Genomic DNA, 20,057 nt, shown 5'->3' with positions numbered 1-20,057 from the left:
CTCGAGGTACAGCAGAGCTCCACACCCTTAATCTATGGTGTGTAGAAACTCCACCGTTGAAAATACATAAGAACAAAGGTTAGGCATGGCCGAATGGCCAGCCTCCCAAAGGTCTAAGATAGCATAAAACAAAGATAGCTACTCAGATGTCGTCTCCAGACTCTCTGACTCTATAGTAAAAGGTCCTACTTATAGAAAACTATTACATAGATGAGTAAATGACATAAAAATCCACTTCCGGGCCCACTTGGTGTGTGCTTGGGCTGAGCAATCAAGGAAATTCGTGTAGAGACGTTTTCTGGAGTTAAACGCCAGCTCCCATGCCAGTTTGGGCGTTTAACTCCAACTTTTAATCCTGTTCCGGCGTTTAACGCTGGAATTTCTGAGGCCGGATTGCTTCGCGGGTTTGGGCCATCAAATCTTGGATAAAGTATGGACTATTATATATTGCTGGAAAGCCCTGGATGTCTACTTTCCAACGCCGTTGAGAGCGCGCCAATTGGGCTTCTGTAGCTCCAGAAAATCCACTTCGAGTGCAGGGAGGTCAGAATCCAACAGCATCTGCAGTCCTTTTTGGTCTCTGAATCAGATTTTTGCTCAAGTCCCTCAATTTCAGCCAGAAAATACCTGAAATTACAGAAAAACACACAAACTCATAGTAAAGTCCAGAAAAGTGAATTTTAAATAAAACTAATAAAAATATACTAAAATCTAACTAAAAGATATCAAAAACATACTAAAAACAATGCCAAAAAGTATACAAATTATCCTCATCACAACACCAAACTTAAATTGTTGCTTGTCCTCAAGCAACTGAAAATCAAATAAGATAAAAAGAAGAGAATATGCAATAAATTCCAAAAACATCTGTGAAGATCAGTATTAATTAGATGAGCGGGGCTTTTAACTTTTTGCTTCTGAACAGTTTTTGGCATCTCAATCTCTCCTTTGAAATCCAGAATGGTTGGCTTCTTTAGGAACTCAGAGTCCAGATAGTGTTAATGATTCTCCTAGTGAAGTATGATGATTCTTGAACATAGCTATTTATTGAGTCTTGGCTGTGGCCCAAAGCACTCTGTCTTCCAGTATTACCACCGGATACATACATGCCACAGACACATAATTGGGTGAACCTTTTCAGATTGTGACTCAGCTTTGCTAAAGTCCCCAATTAGAGGTGTCCAGGGTTCTTAAGCACACTCTATTTACCTTGGATCACAACTCTTATTCTTTCTTTTTCTTTCTTTTTCTTTCTTTTTTCGATTTTTTTTTTTTTTTCGATTTTTTTTTTTTTTTTGAATAGCTTTTTCTTGCTTCAAGAATCATTTTATTGATTTTTCAGATCCTCAATAACATGTCTCCTTTTTCATCATTCTTTCAAGAGCCAACATTCATGAACCACAAATTCAGATACATATGCACTGTTTAAGCATACATTCAAAGAACAAAAATTGCCACCACATCATCATAATTAAACTATTATAAAATTCAAAATTCATGCAATTCTTCCTTTTTCAATTAAGCACATTTTTATTCAAGAAAGGTGATGGATTCATAGGACATTCATAACTTTAAGGCATAGACACTAAGACACTAATGATCATAAGACACAAGCATGGATAGCATAAAGCATAGAATTCGAAAAACAGAGAGATAAAGAACAAGGAAATCAAGGAATGGGTCCACCTTAGTGATGGCGGCTCTTCCTTGCTTTTGAAGGTCCTATGGAGTGCTTGAGCTCCTCAATGTCTCTTCCTTGTCTTTGTTGTTCCTCCCTCATGATTCTTTGATCTTCTCTAATCTCATGAAGGATAATGGAGTGTTCTTGATGCTCCACCCTTAGTTGTCCCATGTTGGAACTCAATTCTCCTAGGGAGGTGTTCAGTTGCTCCCAATAGTGGTGTGGAGGAAAGTGCATCCCTTGAGGTGTCTCAGGGATCTCATGATGAGAGGGCTCCCTTGTGTACTCCATCCTTTGTTTAGTGATGGACTTGTCCTCATCAATGGGGGTGTCTCCCTCTATGTCAACTCCAACTGAATAACAGAGGTGACAAATGAGATGAGGAAAGGCTATCTTGCCAAAGTGGAGGTCTTGTCCGCCACTTTAGAGAGTTCTTGAGCTATAACCTCATGAACTTCTATTTCTTCTCTCATCATGATACTATGGATCATGATGGCCCGGTCTATGGTCACTTCGGACCGGTTGCTAGTGGGAATGATTGAGCGTTGTATGAACTCTAACCATCCTCTAGCTACGGGCTTGAGGTCATGCCTTCTTAATTGAACCGCTTTCCTCTTGAGTCTTGCCTCCATTGTGCGCCCTCTTCACATATGACTGTGAGGACTTGGTCCAACCTTTGATCAAAGTTGACCCTTCTAGTGTAAGGATGCTCATCTCCTTGCATCATGGGCAAGTTGAACGCCATCCTCACACTCTCCGGACTGAAATCCAAGTATTTCCCCCGAACCATAGTAAGATAATTCTTTGGATTCGGGTTCACACTTTGGTCATGGTTCTTGGTGATCCATGCATTGGCATAGAACTCTTGAACCATCAAGATTCCGACTTGTTGAATGGGGTTGGTAAGTACTTCCCAACCTCTTCTTCGGATCTCATGGCGGATCTCCGGATATTCACCCTTTTTGAGTGAAAAAGGGACTTCGGGATCACCTTTTTCAAGGCCACAACTTCATAGAAGTGGTCTTGATGCACCTTTGAGAGGAATCTATCCATCTCCCATGACTCGGAGGTGGAAGCCTTTGCCTTCCCTTTCCTCTTTTTAGAGGTTTCTCCGGCCTTTGGTGCCATAATGGTTATGGAAAAACGAAAAAGCAACGCTTTTACCACACCAAACTTAAAATGTTTGCTCGTCCTCGAGCAAAAGAAGAAAGAAGGGAGTAGAAGAAGAAGAAATGAGGAAGAGGGAGATGGAGGTGTATTCGGCCAAAGGGGGAAAAAGTGGTGTTTAGGTTGTGTGGAAATGAAGGGTGTAAAGAGGGGTTTATAGGAGAGAGGGGGATGAAAGTTCGGTCATTTGAGGGTGGGTTTGGGAGGGAAAGTGGTTTGAATTTGAAGTGTGAGGTTGGTGGGGTTTTATGAAGGATGGATGTGAGTGGTGAAGAGAAAGATGGGATTTGATAGGTGTTGAGGTGATTGGTGAATGGGGGAAGAAGAGAGAGAGTGATGGTAGGGTCCTGTGGGGTCCACAGATCCTGTAGTAGGGTCCTGTGGGGTCCACAGATCCTGTAGTGTCAAGGAAAAGGCATCCCTGCACCAATTGGCACCAAAATCCACGTTTTGGGCCAATTCTGGCGTTAAACGCCGGGCTGGTGCCCATTCCTGGCATTTAACGCCAGGTTTTATACCTTTACTGGCGTTTAACGCCAGTTTGGTGCCCCTTTCTGGCGTTAAACGCCCAGAAAGGTGCCAGACTGGGCGTTAAACGCCCATCTGCTAGGCTGACTGGCGTTTGAACGCCAGCAGCATCTTCCTCCAGGGTGTGCTGTTTTTCTTCCTGTTTTTCATTCTGTTTTTGCTTTTTTTATTATTTTTATGACTTCTTATGATCATCAACCTACAAAAAGATAAATAACAAAAGAAAATAATTAATTATAAACATTGGTTGCCTCCCAACAAGCGCTTCTTTACTGTCACTAGCTTGACAGAGGTCTCTCATGGAGCCTCAGAAATGCTCAGAACCTTGTTGAAACCTCCCAACACCAACTTAGAGTTTGAATGTGGGGTTTCAACACCAAACTTAGAGTTTGATTGTGGCCTCCCAACACCAAACTTAGAGTTTGACTGTGGGGGCTCTGTTTGGCTCTGTTTTGAGAGAAGCTCTTCATGCTTCTTCTCTATGATGATAGAGGATATCCTTGGGCCTTAAATACCATGGATTCTTCATTCACTTGAATGATCAACTCTCCTCCATCAACATCAATCACAGCCTTTGCTGTGGCTAGGAATGGTCTGCCAAGGATGATGGATTCATCCATGCACTTCCCAGTCTCTAGGATTATGAAATCAGTAGGGATGTAATGGTCTTCAACCTTAACCAGAACATCCTCTACAAGTCCATAGGCTGTTTTCTTGAGTTGTCTGCCATCTCTAGTGAGATTTTTGCAGCTTGCACCTCAAAGATCCTAATTTCTCCATTACAGAGGGGCATGAGGTTTACACTTGACCCTAAGTCACACAAGGCCTTCTTGAAGGTCATGGTGCCTATGGTACAGGTATAGAAACTTCCCAGGATCCTGCCTCTTTTGAGGCAGTTTCTGCCTAGACAAGTTATCCAGTTCTTTGGTGAGCAAGGGAGGTTCATCTTCCCAAGTCTCATTTCCAAATAACTTGTCATTTAGCTCCATGATTGCTCCAAGGTATTTAGCAACTTGCTCTTCAGTGACATACTCATCCTCTTCAGAGGAAGAATACTCATCAGAGCTCATGAAAGGCAGTAGTAAGTCCAAGGGAATCTCTATGGTCTCAGTTTGAGCCTCAGATTCCCAAGGTTCCTCATTGGGGAACTCACTGGAGGCCAGTGCACGCCCATTGAGGTCTTCCTTAGTGGCGTTCACTGCCTCTTCTTCCTCCCAGAATTCGGCCATATTGATGGCTTTGCACTCTCCTTTTGGATTTTCTTCAGTGTACTTGGGAGAGTGCTTGGAGGAAGTCAGTAATTTTCTTGCTCCGCTGACCCACTTGTCCTTCCAAGTTTCTAATGGAGGATCTTGTTTCATTCATGAAACTTTGAGTGGTCTTTATTAGATCAGAGACCATGGTTGCTAAGTCAGAATTATTCTGCTTAGAACTCTCTGTCTGTTGCTGAGAAGATGATGGAAAAGGCTTGCTATTGCTAAGCCTGTTTCTTCCACCATTATTATTGAAACCTGTTGAGGTCTCTCTTGATTCTTCCATGAGAGGTTTGGGTGATTTCTCCATGAAGAATTATAGGTATTACCATAGGGTTCTCCTAGGTAATTCACCTCTTCCATGGAAGGGTTCTCAGGATCATAGGCTTCTTCCTCAGATGAAGCATCCTTAGTACTGTTTGGTGCATTTTGCATTCCAGACAGACTTTGAGAATCAAATTGACTTGTTGAGTCAATATTTTGTTCTGAGCCAATATGGCATTCAGAGCATCAATCTCAAGAACTCCTTTCTTCTGACCAGTCCCATTGTTCACAGGATTCCTTTCAGAAGTGTACATGAATTGGTTATTTGCAACCATTTCAATCAGTTCTTGAGCTTCTGCAGGCGTCTTCTTCAAATGAAGAGATCCTCCTGCAGAGCTATCCAAAGACATCTTGGATAGTTCAGAGAGACCATCATAGAAATACCTATGATGCTCCATTCAGAAGCATGTCAGATGGACATCTTCTGATTAATTGTTTGTATCTTTCCCAAGCTTCATAGAGGGATTCTCCATCCTTCTGTCTGAAGGTTTGGACTTCCACTCTAAGCTTACTCCATCTTTGTGGAGGAAAGAACTTTGCCAAGAAGGCATTGACTAGCTTTTCCCAAGAGTCCAGGCTTTCTTTAGGTTGAGAGTCCAACCATATTCTAGCTCTGTCTCTCACAGCAAAAGGGAATAGCATCAGTCTGTAGACCTCAGGGTTAACCCCATTAGTCTTGACTGTGTCACAGATTTGCAAGAACTCAGCTAAAAACTGATGAGGATCTTCCATTGGAAGTCCATGAAACTTGCAATTCTGTTGCATTAGAGAAACTAATTGAGGCTTAAGCTCAAAGTTGTTTGCTCCAATGGCAGGGATTGAGATGCTTCTCCCATAGAAATCAGGAGTAGGTGCAGTAAAGTCACCAAGCACCTTCCTTGCATTGTTGGCATTGTTGTTGTTTTCGGCTGCCATGTCTTCTCCCTTGAAGAATTCGGTCAAGCCCTCTAAAGAGAGTTGTGCTTTGGCTTCTCTTAGCTTTCTCTTCAAGGTCCTTTCAGGTTCAGGATCAGCTTCAACAAGAATGCCTTTGTCTCTGCTTCTGCTCATAAGAAATAGAAAAGGAAGAAGAGAATGTGGAATCCTCTATGTCACAGTATAGAGATTCCTTGAAATGTCAGAGGAAAAGAGAAATAGTAAGAAGAAGGAGAAGGAGAATTCGAATTTTAATAGATAAAATTCGAATTGTGCATTTAGAAGGAGTAGTACTCCATAAATAGAAGGATGTGGGAAGGAGGGAAGAGAATTTTCGAAAATTCAATTAAAAAAATTTGAAAACATTTTGAAAAATGTTAATTGATTTTCGAAAATCAAAGTGGAAAAGAGATAAAGTGATTTTTGAAAAAGATTTTGAAATTAGAAATTAAAAAGATTTGATTGAGAATTATTTTGAAAAAGATGTGGTTAAAAAGATTTAATTAAAAAGTTATGGGTTTAAAAAGATGTGATTGAGAAGACCACCTGTCCCGAATAGAACCAGTAGAAGGGGCGTCCCTCCCTCTTACTGAAATCTCTGAAAACTTTCCAGATGAGCAACTTTTTGCCATCCAGGAAGTGCCATGGTTTGTAGACATTGCAAACTACAAGGCAGTGAGATTCATACTCAAAGAATACAGTAGGCATCAATCAAAGAAATTGATCACGGATGCAAAGTATTATCTTTGGGATGAACCATATCTCTTCAAGAGATGTGCAGACGGAGTAATCCGTAGATGTGTGCCTAAGGAAGAAGCGCAGAAGATCCTATGGCACTGCCATGGATCACAGTATGGAGGACATTTTGGAGGTGAGCGAACAGCCACAAGAGTCCTCCAAAGTGGCTTCTACTGGCCTACTCTCTATAAAGATTCCCGAGCATTTGTACTTAATTGTGACAGTTGCCAAAGATCTGGCAATCTGCCTCACAGTTATGCCATGCCTCAACAAGGGATCTTGGAGATTGAGTTGTTTGATGTATGGGGTATCGACTTCATGGGACCCTTCCCACCGTCATACTCAAACACTTATATTCTGGTGGCAGTGGATTATGTATCCAAATGGGTGGAGGCTATTGCAACACCCACCAATGACACTAAAACAGTGTTAAAATTCCTCCAGAAACATATCTTCAGCAGATTTGGTACCCCTAGAGTATTAATCAGTGATGGGGGCAGTCATTTCTGCAATAAACAGCTTTACTCTGCTTTGGTTTGTTATGGAGTTAGCCACAGGGTAGCTACTCCATATCTCCCACAGACTAATGGGCAAGCTGAAGTCTCAAATAGAGAACTCAAAAGAATCCTGGAACGGACTGTAATTAACCGTATAAGGGATTGGGCAAGGAGCTTGGATGATGCTCTGTGGGCATACAGAACAGCATTCAAGACCCCTATAGGGACCTCTCCATACCAACTTGTGTATGAAAAGGCATGTCACTTGCCAGCGGAACTGGAACATAAGGCCTACTGGGCAACCAGATTCCTAAACCTTGATGCCAAATTAGCTGGAGAAAAACGATTGCTTCAGTTAAATGAGCTAGAGGAATTTAGACTCAATGCTTTCGAGAATGCAAAAATTTACAAAGAGAAAGCAAAAAGATGGCATGATAAGAAATTGTCATCCAGAGTCTTTGAGCCGGGGCAGAAAGTTCTGCTATTTAATTCCAGGCTCAAATTATTTCCCGGGAAATTAAAATCCCGGTGGAGAGGTCCATACGTGATTACAAGCGTATCACCATATGGATACGTAGAGCTTTAGGATAATGAATCCAACAAAAATTTCATTGTTAATGGACAGAGAATTAAACATTATCTTGAAAGTAACTTCGAGCAAGAATGCTCGAAAATGAGACTTGATTAGAGCTCACTGTCCAGCTAAGGACAATAAAGAAGCGCTTGCTGGGAGGCAACCCAGCCAATCACAAAATTTAATTTTATTCGTTTAGATTAATTAATTGATTTTTACAGGTATATGTCAAAGTATCTTCAAGGTAAAATAGCAATTGATTGGATTCACAGAGTTACAAGGGAATTTGGAAGCTCACTGGCGTGAAAAAGCCAGTAAGAAACATTTTGGGCGTTGAACGCCCAAAAGAAGCACCCACTGGGCGATCAACGCCAGTAAGGGTAGCCATCTGGGTGTTAAACGCCAGAAAGGAGCATCTTCTGGGCGTTAAACGCCAGAAAGAAGCACCTTCTGGGCGTTTAACGCCAGATTGACAGCATCCTGGCCGTTCAGAAAAACGCCCAGTGACAAAGGACTTCCTGGCGTTCAACGCCAGAAAGATGCATCAGCTGGGCGTTGAACGCCCAGGAGAAGCAACATTTGGGCGTTAAACGCCCAAAACATGCAGCGTTTGGGCGTTTAACGCCAGGATGGTGGGGAGGAGGTAAAATTCGTTTCTCTTTACAAATTTTCTAATTTTTTATGTTTCAATTCATGATTTCTTGCATAAACATGTTTCAAATTATCATCCCTCAAATCAAATTAGTTTTCTAAAAATCCTAATTTCTAAAATCCCTTTTTCAAAAATATCAAATGTATCTTAATTCATAAACACAAATTTTTTTTTTAATCCAAATCTTTTTCAAATCTCTTTCAACTCATCATATCTTTTGGATTTCGAAATTGCCTCTCCCTCTATTCCTCTCCTTTCCTTTCTTTTGCTTGAGGATAAGCAAACCTCTAAGTTTGGTGTGATTGTCCATGATCACTGAGCTAAAACTCATCAAGATCATGGCACCTAAGGGAACAGGAAGAGCAAGGATGTGAACTGAAGGAACTAAAGTGTCAGAAGCTATTCCTTGAAAGACCAAGCACCCCACAGACTAGAGGAACATCCACTTCCCAAAATACAGGTTGTTAAGTTCTAATTCTAGCTTTAACTCTGTGATAGTATTATTATAGGATTTTACCTTAGAAGTTATATAAGAGTAGTAGTAATTAGCATATCTATTTTTGATTTTATTTTCAATTAAGTTATAATTTATTTTTCACATCATCATCAAACATGAATAAAATAGTAGATTTTTTAGAATAAAGAGGCAATTTAATTTTTTCGAGTTCTTAATAAGAAAAATTCTAATTATTTATATGTGGTGGCAATACTTTTTGTCTTCTGAATGAATGCTTGAACAGTGCATGTTTTTGATATTGAATTTTATGAATGTTAAAATTGTTGGCTCCTGAAAGAATGATGAACAAGAGAAATGTTATTGATGATCTGAAAAATCATGAAATTGATTCTTGAAGCAAGAAAAAGCAGTGAAAAAAAAATTTGCGAAAAAAAAAATGCCAAAAAGAGAGAAAGAAAAAGCAAGCAGAAAAAGTCAATAGCCCTTAAAACCAAAAGGCAAGGGTAAAAAGGATCCAAGGCTTTGAGCATTAATGGATAGGAGGGCCCAAGGAAATAAATCCAGGCCTAAGCGGCTAAATCAAGCTGTCCCTAACCATGTGCTTGTGGCATGCAGGTCCAAGTGAAAAGCTTGAGACTGAGTGGTTAAAGTCGTGATCCAAAGCAAAAGAGTGTGCTTAAGAACTCTGGACACCTCTAGTTGGGGACTTTAGCAAAAGCTGAGTCACAATCTGAAAAGGTTCACCCAGTTATGTGTCTGTGGCATTTATGTATCCGGTGGTAATACTGGAAAACAAAGTGCTTAGGGCCATGGCCAAGACTCATAAAGTAGCTGTGTTCAAGAATCAACATACTAAACTAGGAGAATCAATAATACTATCTAAATTCTGAGTTCCTATGGATGCCAACCATTCTGAATTTCAAAGGATAAAGTGAGATGCCAAAACTGTTCAGAAGCAAAAAGCTACTAGTCCCGCTCATCTAATTAGAATCTGAGCTTCACTTGAAACTCTGAGATATTATTGTTTCTTAATTTCTTTTCATCCTATTTTATTTATCTAGTTGCTTGAGGACAAGCAACAATTTAAGTTTGGTGTTGTGATGAGCGGATATTTTATACGCTTTTTGGGGGTAATTTCATGTAGATTTTAGTATGTTTTAATTAGTTTTTAGTTAAATTTTATTAGTTTTTAGGCAAAAATCATATTTCTGGACTTTACTATGAGTTTGTGTATTTTTCTGTGATTTCAGGTATTTTCTGGCTGAAATTGAGGGAGCTGAGCAAAAATCTGAGTTAGGCTGAAAAAGGACTGCTGATGCTGTTGGATCCTGACCTCCCTACACTCGAAATGTATTTTCTGGAGCTACAGGAGTCCAATTGGCGCGCTCTCAACGGCGTTGGAAAGTAGACATCCAGGGCTTTCCAGCAATATATAATAGTCCATACTTTGCATGAAGACAGACGACGTAACTTGGCGTTGAACGCCAAGTACATGCTGCTGTCTGGAGTTAAACGCCAGAAACATGTCATGATCCGGAGTTGAACGCCCAAAATACGTCATAACTTGGAGTTCAACTCCAAGAAAAGCCTCAGCTCGTGGATAGCTTTAGTCTCAGCCCCAGCACACACCAAGTGGGCCCCAGAAGTGGATTTATGCACCAATTATCTTAGTTTACTCATTTTCTGTAAACCTAGGTTACTAGTTTTCTATTTAAACAACTTTTAGAGACTTATTTTGTACCTCATGACATTTTCAGATCTGAATTTTATACACTTTGACGACATGAGTCTCTAAACTCCATTGTTGGGGGTGAGGAGCTCTGCAGCGTCTCGATGAATTAATACAATTCCTTTATTTTCCATTCAAACACGCTTGTTCTTATCTAAGATGTTCATTCGCGCTTAATTATGAAGAAGGTGATGATTCGTGACACTCATCACCTTCCTCAATCCATGAACGTGTGTCTGACAACCACCTCCGTTGTACATCAGATTGAATGAGTATCTCTTAGATTCCCTAATCAGAATCTTCGTGGTATAAGCCGGATTGATGGCAGCATTCATGAGAATCCGGAAAGTCTAAACCTTGTCTGTGGTATTCCAAGTAGGATTCTGGGATTGAATGACTGTGATGAGCTTCAAACTCCCGAAGGTTGGGCGTTAGTGACAGACGCAAAAGAATCAATAGATTCTATTCCAACCTGATTGAGAACCGACAGATGATTAGCCGTGCTGTGACAGAGCATAGGAACGTTTTCACTGAGAGGATGGGAGGTAGCCATTGACAACGGTGACACCCTACATAGAGCTTGCCATGGAAGGGACCCTGCGTGTGGGAAGAGGACTTCAAGGAAAAGTAGAAATTCAAAGGACAAAGCATCTCCAAAACTCCAACATATTTCTCATTACTGCACACCAAGTAACGATTTGATTCTCTTTTATTTTTCTAATAATTTTAAACACTTTGACTTCTTACAATTAAATCCAAATAATCTTATTGGCCTCCTGACTAAGATTAATAAAATAAATATAGCTTGCTTCAAACCAATAATCTCCGTGGGATCGACCCTTACTCACGTAAGGTATTACTTGGACGACCCAGTGCACTTGCTGGTTAGTTGTGCGGATCACAAATTTGTGCACCAGTAACTCAAGAGTTCCTAAGTTATCTTCCCAAGCCAAGAACATAAAATTCTATTCTAACATCCTCCCAAGCATTTCATCAAACACTTGGAAGGTACAAAAGAAAAATATAGTAAATCACAACAAAGAATTAACAACAACAATCAAGGAAATCACAATTATCATGAATTACCTCAAATTTCATTATTGAAAGAAAACAAAAGAACAAAAAAATATATCCACAACAAAGTGAAGAATTACAAGAATTGAAATACAAAACTAGAGAGAAGGAGAGTAAAGAAGTAAGAATTGATAGAGGAAAAGTAAATCGAAGAATGAATTAAACCTAGATCTAAGAGGAGAGATTAACCTAAACCTAATCCTAATTCTACAGAGAAGTGAGAGCTTCTCTCTCTAGAAACTACTTCTAAACTAATCCTAATGTGTATGAATTAACTATTGATTCCCTTCTCTCCTCCCCCTTCAATCCTTCGTCCTTTAAATAGCTTTGGCGCCAAAATTGGTTGTAACTGGGCCCCACAACTTCCCAGAAATCGCTGGGCACGTTTTCTGTTTAAAACTCACGTGCGGCCATTGGTGTGGACGCGCACGGTACATGTACGCATCCCTGGCCAATATCGCAATGTGCACGCGAGCACCTTGTGCGCGTGCGCGTCCTTGGCTAAGATTACTTCTTTGGCTTTTTATGCTTCTCTCCACTTGCATGCTTCCTTCCTTGCTCCTTTGATCCATGCCTAGCCTATTTTAACATGAGATTACTAGCAAACGTATCAAGGCATCTTATGGAATCAAGGATGAATTAAAATTATCAAATTAAAGGCTTGAAAAGCATGTTTTTTACATTCAAGAACAAATACGGGAGAGATTACAAAACTATGCTAATTCATTGGCTAAATGTGAGAAAAGGTTATCAAAATACTCTAAATTCAACACAAGATAAACCCTAAAAATGGGGTTTATCAACCTCCCCACACTTAAACCTTAGCATGTCCTCATGCTAAAATAAGAATGAACTAAGGGGTATGGCATTTATTGAATGCAACTAAACTATATGAACCTATCTAAATGTAACTACCTAAAGTGAATGCACTTGCTTGGTCAAAATAAATCAATTCTCAAGAAAACATATGGAAGCACAAGAGCTAGAGCAATGGGAACCAAGTCCAAACCACAATTGCATTGGATTATCAAAAGAATTATAAACTTTCATGAATATAAATGATAATGGTGAAAACATGTAATTGAGCTTTTGAACCCTCACCGAATGTGTATCCGCTCTATTCACTCAAGTGTTTAAGGGTTAATTCACTCAATTCTCTACTAATCATGTTCTTCTAAAATTTGATCTTCTTCTAACAATCAACACTTAATCCATGCATGCATACATTCATCATGAGGTCTTTCATAGGTTATAATGGGGCTAGGGTCAAGGTAGGATCATATATGGATAAGTGGACTAGAATTTGGACCTTTGATGAGCTTGAACTTTCCCACCTAACCTATATAATGACCTATATAATTGAATTCTAACCTAACTACCCATCTTTCACTTTTCCATATACTCATGCATTTTCTTTTCATTTCACAACACTTATGCATTGATCTTTTATTGAGCTTTGCTTTGGGGCATTTTGTCCCCTTTTTATTTCTTTTCTTTTTTTCTTTCTTTTTCTACATATATATTTTTTTCTTTTTTTTCTCTTTTTGTTTTTCTTTTGTTTTCTTTTTTTTTCTTTTTCTTTTGTTTTTTATCATTTTTTTCTTTCAAGAATATCAATGCATAAGGTCTTACACTTAATAAATACATGAGCATACACCCAATTCCCAAATATAAGAATACAAAACATCCCTTTTTATCCCAACCAATGTTCCCAATCCTCACTAAACTTGAAAATAAGCACTCTCACTAGCCTAAGCCAATCAAAGATCCAAATAAGGGATTTTTATTGTTTTTTGTTTTAGGGCTTGTAATGTGCTAAAATGAAGAATAATTGGGTTAAGCATAGGCTCAAAATTGGTTACAATGGATGGTAAAAGGTAGGCTATTTGGTTAAGTGAGCTAATGAAATAATGGCCTCAATCATACAAATGCATGACTACAAGAAATAATTGGACATATAGAATCAAGCAAACCAAGGATCACAATCATCGAAAGAGAATAATTGCACACAAGAAGGGAATAAGTGGTTATAAAATGTAACCACATCAATAGGCTCAAATCTCACTTGCTTGTGTTCTTAGCTCAAAACATACTTCACAAAATATAGAATTCAAGCAAGTTCCAAAAATTTTTCAATCAATTGGGGTGTGCTCTATAGTTAAATTCCTTGGAAAATCTCAATATTTGACTAAGCATTGTTGTGATTGAGAAATTCTAAAAATTCCTTAGTTTACCCTTTTCTTTTTCAATCAAAAACAAATTCCTTGTGCAAAAAGGGTTAACTAGGTCTTGACAATTCCAAAACAATTTCTAATCACAACCACAAACTAAAAAAAATAACTATATAAAGAAAATTCCAACTAAAAGTATGAACTCTAGCATCCAAAATATCTAAAATCCAAAATATGCAACAACTAAGGCAAAAGTATCCAAAATATCTAAAAGGACACATATATACAAAAGTGCACAAAATAAGATAGCTAGGTAATATAACTAGGAAATATGCCAAAATGTTCACCGGTCCTCTAATGGTGCCACCGCCAACCTTCCCACACTTAAGATCAAGCATCGTCCTCGATGCTAATCCTGAGGATCAGGGATAGGTACACCGGTAGGCTCTGGCTCTGGCTAAGTCGGTGGTACTGGCTGCTGGGTCTCTGTGGTCTCTGTAGTGACATGTGTCTCTGGTGGTGCATCCTGCTGAGCTGGCTCCTCAACATCCTCCTCCTCCTAATCCTGTTCATCGGAGGCTGAAGAATCTGGGAGCGGAGATAGCTCAATACCCTGTGAGATAAACACCTGATCAATCCGATCCAGGCGACGCATGAGCTAGCGCTTACTTTGCTCCATAAACCGAAACAGGCGCTGAACCAGTAGGTATGTCAGCTCAGGTGCTGATGGTGGTGGCACATGGGCTGTGGCTGCTAAAGAAGGAGATGTAGAAGAGGATGGAGCTGCTGCTGTGGCGGGTGAAGGTCTAGTTGCCCTAGCCCGAGAACGGCGTCTAGCTGGGGGCTTCTCGTGCATCCAGCCATCCCAAGAAATAGTAACCTCCTTGTCATCGTCATCTGGGGGTAGTGGTGTCACATCATCATCCAGCCAAGGAACCTCGGCTAATGTAGCCATGCTGGTGACCATTGTAGGAAATGGGAGTAGGCCACGAATGTGTGCTCGCCACATGCTCTGCCGGATCAATCGGGGAAAATATACCTCCTTGCCCTCCATGACACAACCAATCAGAAGTAACATCTCCATTGGGATCTCAGAAAAGTGAGTGGTGGGCAAGACATAGTGGGCAAATATCATCTGCCAAGTCTTGGCCTCTCTAGTCAAATAAGCAAAAAGCATCCCTTTGGGCTTTGTGTTGCCAGAATCCATGACCCAAGGAGCATCGGGTATGGCAATCACTCGCTTAAGTGCCTCATAGTCAAAAGTCATGTAATTGATAGCTGTCTCTGACTGCTGATGGGCGCAGGTGCCATCAGTAAGGTGTCGGCACTGCAATGCCTCCTCAATAGCAACCTCAGTAATCATGATCTCTCTACCCCTTAGCTATACTGAATCCAGAGTAGGACGAAAGAAGTTGCAATAGAACTCTTTGACCCATGAGACGTTGATGTTTCCCAGATCCCTATCAACAAATTTCAAACCCAACTCTAGAATACGGGTGTTGATGGCGCGTCTCACATCATTGGGGAGGACTAGTTTCTTTTCAATGTTCAAGTTCTTCTTCCGAAACCTGGGAAGGCGAAGCTCACAGTAAAGGTTGGGAAATTTTTCTGGATCAGTGGAAGGTAGCAACTGATTTTCCTTATCCGTTTCATTCAACGGATTCTTAGCATAATTGGTATAAGGAGAATGGGTAGAAGTCTTAGAGTGCTTTTTTTTCTTGGAAGTAGTGGCTATGGCCTTTCCTTTGTCTGACATCCTAAAAATTAGAATAGAATAGAATATAAGCAATTAAGCAAGTAACATTAAACAAGTAAGGCATGTTCAGGATGTAAGATGAAAGACAAATAGGCATATGGTGAACTAAAACAGAAAACTTGGATAGCAAGTAAGCATAGAAAACATAGCCATAAACCAAGAATTCAACATTTCAATCAATGTACATAATGCTCATGTATTAGGCACATTCATCATCATAACTCAAAAGAATGGTTAAAGAATCAAGTAAAAAGAGAAATGGAGTTAGTAGGTTGAACAAGTTAGTGAGTTAAAAAGTGAGATTGACGGTTAGTGTTATGATGGAAACTTGCCTAATTAAAAGAGGATTGCAAAATGTGTAATTGATGTTGCAAGTTTGAAATGCATGTTGTGTAACACAAATCATGATAGGAGTGGATTTGAGTAAAAATGAGTTACACAAGTAGAATTCACCAATTGTTGAAAGAATGCACATTGTAAAAGGAGATTGCAATTTGTGGATCAAAGAAACGTGTAAGCGCTTCCTGAAGTTCCTATAGTCACTACTAATCAGGGGAACCAAAATGAAAATAGAAGAAAACTGACCCAAGTGTCCCGGGGGTTGAACTTGGTGTGAGTTCGGCAAAAATCAATTTGAAAGTGCCAAGTTCAAACCGAAGTGGGAATGTGGAGTTAAAAATAGTTTTGGGAAAATCGGACAACATTCCGGCATAATGTTGGACGTTCCCAGATAGGCAGAAAATAACGGGAGAGTCATATGAATCCACAGAGCAATAACCAAGTAATAATCACATAACCAAGCAGCAGTAACACAATTTCAAAGTGAGAAATGCAGCAGGCATCACAAACAAGGATAGAAACAAACATTGAGCATACCACTCAGCAAACATAGCAAACATTTATGAATATCACTCAGCAATCAATCAACATAAGCTTAGATAGGTAAACAAACACGACGCAATTATTAGGCCTAGAATTCTCTATCCAGAACCTAGCTACCTAACAGCAGTTATTTCTATCTAACCTAACAAACAGAATCAAAATCTAACTAAGTAACAAATCTAACAGTAACTAAGAATAAAAATGAAAAACAAGAAAACAGAGTAGATGTGGCAGGTAACCTGGAGGCAGAGCAGAGGTGGGGATTGGAGTTGGGTGGGCAAGGGAGTGAGGCAAAAGTAGTGGAGAGTTGCTGCCCCAGATGGTGGTGGCAGAAATCCATGGCGGCGGAGGTGCGCCGGTTGTGGCCGTGAGAGAGAGAGAGGGTGAGAGGGTGAGAGAGTGTATGTGTGAACGAGAGAGCGAGGAAGAGAGGGAGAGGGATGAGGTGGCATGGCGGTCGTCGGCGATGCAGGCGCGCCGGCGTGGTGGTCGGAACTGTGACTTGGGGGAAAAAGAGAGGAGATGGGTGCTGTGAAGAAGAAAGGTTTTGAGGGGTTTGCGCGAGTGTGCATCGTGCCTTAGGGTTATCCCTCTTTTCAAATCGGCGCGGGCGCACACATTATGCGTCCGTGTGCATTGACGTATTTGGGAACCGACGCGTGCGCGCCTTGTGCGCTTACGCGTGGATGGTGAGAGTTGGTAAGTGTGCGTGCGCGCACGCGTGCTTGGGGTTGGGATGGAGGCTTAAGGTTGGCCCAGAGTTAGTACAACTCTCGGGTCATTGGCATGGAAGTCCCATCATTGGATCGGCGTGCACGTGGCATGTGCGTGAGCGCGCGCATTCTCTCACGAACTCATGTGCGCGCAGGCGCGCAGTGCACGTCCGCGTGATGGAAGTTGTGCCAAAAGCTTAGGGTTGGCTCAAGGGAGGACCAACACTCTGGAAAATATATGGGCTGGTGCCATCAGCTTAGGGACGCATACATGGCAAGTGCGCGTCTGCGTGCTTTCCCCTAAGGGTGTATGGGCACGCATACACGTTGTGCGCGTTCGCGTGGAACGAGTTGGGCTAAGAGCACAATGTTCGCATAAGAGAGGCCTAACTCTCTGGAAATTATGTGGGCTGCATCCATTCATGGGCACGTGCGCATACAACGTGTGCACACGTCCTTCCCCCTTTTTTATCTGCTAAAAAGCAGAGAAAAAATTACCCAAGAGCTCCCTAGAATGCCTACAACTCTTTATTCACTCAAAAATCATACAATTCACAAAAATGCAATTTGATTTATTCATCTACTACTAAGCACAACATACATGTGACTATGCTAACAATCAATTTATTAAGGCAACTAAAATGAAATAAGGAACTACCTACAATGGTAACTTAAATCACTTATTAATGAAATCTACAAGAGAGTGGAAAGAGTATACCATGGTAGGGTGTCTCCCGCCTAGCACTTTTAGTTTAAGTCCTTAAGTTGGACATTTGGGAAGCACATTGTCATGGCGGCTTATGCTTGTACTCATCCTTGAATCTCCAAGGATCTTTGCTTCTCAATTGGTTGATAGAATTTCCAACCATCTTTACCAAGCTTGGATATAGTTCTACCCAAGATATGAGCTCCCGTAGTTGGTCTTCACTCTTCGATCCGGGATCCCATATCTTATTTTCGTACCCATCTTCAATTTGATCTTCATACTTTTTCTTTTCGGGTGGTTGGCACATAGAATTCTCTTTAGCACACCAAGCTTTCCTTCTAGACCCATACAAAGTGGCATTCTTCCAATCATGGTTCCTATACCTTGAAGCTTTGACCTTAATGAGCCCAATTCCTAACTTGCAACCACTACACAACTCGTTCTTACTTTTAATTCCACAAAGAGCTCTAAGTTGTCCATCCGTTTCGATCAAACCATATTCAAGTGAGAAAGTAAAGCTTAGGAATGAGAATTCTACCCACTTGAATGTTGTGGAGGACGGTGACTTGGGAAGGAGAGCTTCCCCACACTTAGACAAGGCAAGATCTATTTCTTTAGGCTCTTCTTTTGTTGCTTCTACCTCTTGACAAATTTCTTCAATTTTAACATTTTCCCTTTTATCACTCGACTTGGTGTTGTCCTCAATAATTTCGCTTTCTTGCTCATTGGGAGGTGATTCAATTTTGGATAGGAATTCATTGATGAATGAATTCACCTCTTGATCAACCTCTTCATATTCTTCAATTTCGATATACACCATGCAAACTTTTTCTCCTTGGTAGCTTTCTTTCGATTCATTCTCTTCTTCATTGTTTACCAAGGGTATAGGAGGTTGTGCACACTCTTCTATCATTTCGACTCCATGTCCAATGGGAGAGGATTCAATTTTAGATAGAAACTCATCCATGATTGAATCTATCTCTTGATCAACATCCTCATATTCTTCAATCTTGATAAGCTCCATAGGTTGTTGAGATTCACATGGAGGTTCCACATCCCTTAAATCTTTGACCATTTCCTCTTTTGTTTCAATAACCGTAGGCTTCTTCAATTTCTCCACTACTACTACCGATTCTTCCTTTTTCACCAAATTTTCTGATATTTTCTCTATGCTTTGCTCTTCCTTTGGTTCTTTTCATGGGGTTATGGAGACAACTTGAGTATTCAAATATTGGTGGGCTAAAGCGTGCACCACCTTGGTCAAGTTGATCACAAACTCAAGTGTATCTCGCTTCATGCCTTCTTGTCCTTGAAGTAACAAGGTGAGAGAATTGTCTATTGGGGGTTGGGGTGAATAGGAAGGTTCATTATTTTGGAGAGAGGGTTCATGATAGGAAGGTGCCTCTTGGTAAAATTAGGGAGAAGATGTGCATTGAGGTGGTTCTTGGTAGTAATCTTGATTGGGTTGTGGTGGTTCTAAGGGTTCTTGCTCATAATGATCACAAGGATATGGTATGGGTGATTGGTCATATGATGGATAAGGGTCACATAAAGGTACTTGGTGGAAAGGGGCTTGTGAGTATGGTTGAGCATTATGTTGAGGATAGGAGTCATAGGCATATGGTGGTGGTGATTGATTGTCATAAAAGGAGTCACCATAGCCGTTGAATTGGCATGCATTAGGATGAGAATTATACCTATAAGCATCCGGAGGTTGTTGCCAATAGGAGTGATCAATTCCTTGAGGCTCCTCCCATCTTTGATGGTTCCATCCTTGGTACATGTTATCATTGAAGTTCGCATTTCCTACAACACCATTAGAGCCAAACTCATAGCCAAAGTGAGAATTCATAGTGGAAAAACAAAATAAAACTAACTAAGCTAGTAATCAAACAAAAGACAAGCTATTTACAATATTCACATATGTACAATAACCAATAACATAACACCATTGCGAGTCCCCGGCAACGGCGCCATTTTGATGATTAGATTTTTGACGGTTTAGAATTTCACTAATGAAATATCATTGTAAAGTATAGTCTCTAAACCAACAATAATCCTTTCATACAAAAATTTGTTTGTCACAAGCACAAACCCCTAAAATCTATAAACCGAAGTATTTAAACCTCGGGTCGTCTCTCAAAGGACTTACAGGGTAGTGTTCTTGTTATTGGTTATGAACTTGTTTATTTTGGGGTTTTAGATGAGAAACATGAATAGTAAATGGTAATGAAATTTTA

The 20,057-nt window shown here is 40.4% G+C and overlaps 1 non-coding gene across 1 annotated transcript; it reads left to right on the top strand.

The window, feature by feature from the left end:
- Positions 1-5,359: 5,359 nt before the first annotated feature.
- LOC130952824 (small nucleolar RNA R71) lies at positions 5,360-5,463 on the top strand. Its single transcript, XR_009074999.1, has one exon. It is a non-coding gene; the product is annotated as a small nucleolar RNA R71 (small nucleolar RNA).
- Positions 5,464-20,057: the final 14,594 nt, after the last annotated feature.

Source organism: Arachis stenosperma, chromosome 9 (genome assembly GCF_014773155.1).
Source record: "Arachis stenosperma cultivar V10309 chromosome 9, arast.V10309.gnm1.PFL2, whole genome shotgun sequence".
NCBI classification, from domain to species: Eukaryota; Viridiplantae; Streptophyta; class Magnoliopsida; order Fabales; family Fabaceae; genus Arachis; species Arachis stenosperma.
The sequence above is the reverse complement of the archived record's forward strand: the minus strand, read 5'-3'. Positions and strand labels throughout refer to the sequence as shown.